Source organism: Gadus macrocephalus, chromosome 23 (genome assembly GCF_031168955.1).
Source record: "Gadus macrocephalus chromosome 23, ASM3116895v1".
In the NCBI taxonomy this organism is placed as follows: Eukaryota; Metazoa; Chordata; class Actinopteri; order Gadiformes; family Gadidae; genus Gadus; species Gadus macrocephalus.
Window position 1 is genome coordinate 12,165,975 of NC_082404.1, and position 4,392 is coordinate 12,170,366.

The window sequence follows — 4,392 nt, forward strand, 5'->3', positions numbered from 1 at the left end:
CCTGGTCGCAGGCTCAACCTTATAATCATACACTGGACATCATTAGGTTAACAAAACCTCCCCCTGACGTCAGACTCCCATGGAGACCGCCCTCGTGGGACTTGAACCCAGCTCAACTGAGCAGATACCCAACTGCTCTCTCTGATCTATACTGAGGCGACAGCAACGACGTGGTTTGAGGTTTATGTGGGACATCTTGATTCACGTGGCATTGTTAGGTCTCCAAAAGGGACATCACTACATTAGGTTACCATAGACACCGGATATATATATATATATATATATATATATATATATATATATATATATATATATATATATATATATATATATATATATATATATATATATATATATATATACTGCATATATGTCTCAGTGATGTTGCCTCGGCTGGCCCCTCTCTTGTCAGTGCTGTCGGCTGAGCGAGGTGGACCGTATGGGGGGACAGCCATGCATGCGTGAACAAGGGCGATGTACCGGTCTGGACGGCGTATCTATTTGATCGACGGAGAACATGTGCAACAGACGACTTCGGCCACGGAGAACGTTGCTCAAAGTGATTGCACAGAATATGTTAGGCATGGAAGAGGAGAATTGCATGCAATGTCGTGAATCCTAAAAAGCCTTAATGGAAATGAGTCCCTTATCGCTTTTCACTGAGAACTTTGTTCAGAGGAACATTAGTTTGTAGAATAAGCAAGTGAAGAGTGGCGCAGTACTCTCTTGACACACATTAAAACAATGTAAACAGACAACACACGCCTGCTACACACAGATATCTCATTCTATCTCATCTTTTGATTAGGATTCGAAGAGGTGTTTGAATTACGCCGCATCTAATTCCAGATGGACAGCTATAGGGGGTTCAGTCCGCTCGAAAAGTATTCAACTCACTCCGTCGGCTTACATCAACCCGTTAAAAAGTAACAAACAAAACGTGGCTCCCCTGCGCTAATAGCCATGAGGCGATAGACATAAATACGGCATGAGCCTCCCCATCGAGCGCTGTGCAGCAGCAGGGGCCAGGGGCTAACCAGAACGTATTACTGCTCACGGCCACGTAATCACTCACAATTTACATCAACGACGCGAACGGGAGGCCAACCCAAATAGCACCAAAAAAACAACAACAGCCAGGCAAACAAACATCCACAACACCGCCTTGGGTGCAGCCGTAGCTCTGCTGGGAATCGGCCGCCGATGTGGCTCGCCTGCACCGAAACCTGTACGTTCAGCGCTTCGTTGGTGCGCTCACAAGCACGCGTGACACATGCTTTAGTGGCGAAGGCTTTGGGTGAGATAATGTGTGTGTGGGGGGTTGACGGGTGCTGACTTATTAAACTCTAAATCACCCGAGCAGCCCCAGCGGACACGGTGCCCTGGGGGGAGCCGGCAAAAGGGCCCGGAACACGCCGTCTCTCCAGGGAGGGAGTTGACGTGCAGACGCACACACACACACACACACACACACACACACACACACACACACACACACACACGGTTGGGAGCGCGCACACACACACACACACACACACACACACACACACACACACACACACACACACACACTGAAACAATGAAACACTAACCTATAAATGGATATTGCGTATAGTCCTGCATTTAGAGGGGTTTTGAAGGAGAGAGTAAATGTGAGTGTGTCTGTGTGTGTGTGTGTGTGGTTAACGGGGAGGAAGAAAGGTCCATGAACAATGGTGGCGAGCTAAACGGAGCGCGCCTGCAACCGTCGGCATACAGAGGCAACCATGGGCACTCTCTTCTCCACCACGTGCACTTATTTCGACACACACAGACGCGTACACACCCACGCACACTGGCAGACAGTGTGACCACAGTCTGTAAATTAACTTGACCTCTCCGTCTTTTTCGTCGTCCGCCGGCCAAGGAAGCGGAGCTAAAATAAACACTTGCCATCCCAGGGCGGCTCCTGTTTCGCATTCAATCAGCAGTGGATGCCTGGATCGCCGCTCCATCATAAAAAGGGGCTGATTGTTATCAAGACACCCCCCCCGAAAACACGGTGACATGCTATCCCTCGGAGCCCTCCGGCCTGGTATTTCCCAGATCAACAAATGTGTTCTGTTTTACATTTCTTGTTTTCCCTGCAGTTTTGGACGAAGCCGAGATCTGCGGAGCCGATGGCGGGGCCAATATAGCTGCTGAATGTCCGTGTTTATCCTGGACACATTTTATCGGAGTGTCAAACACGGTTTCAACACTTCCGACCGTTCTCTCTCGGAACGTTCCATACCTGAAAGTGAACCTTGTTTTGGGGGGGGGTCCTTCTTTAAATAAATCATCATTTGAAACAGGAAAACGGTTGTAGCGACTGTTTTGATGTGATGGAGTTATTATAGACTAGAAGGGCCCCATAAAGAACTCAAAGGGGTGTTTGAATGTTTCAAAAAACCGTGAGCGAGACAGGTTCTTTAATCATATACTGATCAATTTATTAAGTCGGTAAGGACATTTCTTGGTTGTACCAAGGTCTTACACAAACGGGTCATTTAGAGATGTCAAAATTGTTTTAACCAGAAAACAGTAAAAGGAGGAAAAACCAAATAAAAAAAACTAATAGTATGCGACCATGAAAGAGACACTCATTCAAACACCACTCGCCTCGGAAGCAAGGACATTACATGTTCGCTGGAAGGTGGATCTGGTGACTTCATAATGGTTTCCAGGGCCAGCTTGAATTGCCGATCAAATAAATAAAAAAAAAGATTTCAAATTTAGCACCGAAATCTTTTTTCATCTTCTTTATTTTGTCGAATTTCCGTCGACATGTGTCTTGGATATAGTTGTACCTGATTTCTGTCCAGCTGGGGGGATATTTAAATGTCAAGAAATTAGTTGAACCACCATATTTTCAAATGTTGGTTCAAGTCCCTAACTACATGTTTTATTGTATCTTCTTCTCTTTTGATGGGACCAATGGTAGGTTGCTGTGATTGACCTGGATGTAGAAATGTTTGCATGCGCTTTGACACAGGCACTGATCTCGTATTGGTGTCTCGCTTTTTCTTGATCCTCTGTCAGGCAATGAGAGAATATTCTGGAGACTGTAGACGTCAATGACTTCAGCTCTCTCAACAGGCAAGGCATTCAAGATTAAAAAAAAACATTGCACATCCATTCGCAATATCCATACACAGTCACCATTTTGGATGTACACTGAACAATTACACAAGTCTTCAAATTAAGGGGAGCGTGGGCCAGTACAAGCAAATACAGATGAACAACTCCATTGACAGCACTTTCAAGCTCTGCCCTGTTTTATGTAAATGTCAAACCGAGTTACAGATATCTTCACACACAAAATAGTGGCTTTTGTCCAGAACCGTCTACCTATTCTGTATATATTTCTAAGATACAATACATCACTCTCAATAAAAGCGGACTTTTTAATAATCTGTTCTGATTGGCTCAACAAACCAGTGCTGAGGATTCTGGGTAATGACATATGCAAATCCAGAAATAACTATTTGTGATAACCTTGACCTTGTGTCTTGTTAACTTATTATTATGAAAAAACAAAAACGAATGCAGTATACAAAAAAAGAGAAAACAACTTTAACAAGAACAAACCAAGCACAAGTGGAATATGATTTTATAATTAAGGCGAGTTAAAATATTGCAGAGTATTTTGGCCCCTGTGTCTCAGACAGACTGCCACAACAGTCAAAGTACAACCCGCCTCTTTCATCTGTGCAGATTCAGAGAGGGCGAGGAAAGAGAAATTAAAGACAGTGAGTGATGCTTAAAAAACTAAAAAGAGAGAAAAGTGTGGTCCTCTTTGGAGAGAAAGTCATGTTATTTGGTTTGGGTGGTTCTCTTCTTTAGAGTGCATTAAAGGGAGGCGTACGCAACCTCTGTTTTTGGAAAAAGGAATAAAAAATAAATTAAAAGGAAGGGATGAAACTCACAGAGTAGAGAATGTGGGAGGACAGGAGGGGGGGGAATAGTGACCTTTTGGGACTGGGTCTCATGGTTTTGGGCACAAGGAAGGGAACAGGATAGGGGGTCGCCTGCAAAAGTTATAAACTAACAAGCCGACTGTTGTTTTTCAAACAACCTGATATGATGAAAGACAGCGCAACGCGCCAGAGAAGGGGAGGGGGACGGGGTCTATGACCCCCTTGGAAACCCAAAAAACAAAGAATCCCGCCAATCCGTTTTGCTTCTGGAAAGTGTCTTAGAGAAAAAGGAGGACGCCGGGAGATTCTTAGATACAAAGTGGTGTCATCCTCGCTCTTCTTTTTGGAGTTGGACGAAGAAAAGTAAAACAAACAAAAAACGAAGGAAGTCATCGGGGGGGCAAAGGTCCCTCTAGCGGTCTGTCCGCCCGCTCCCCTGTCCCCCCCCGTGTTC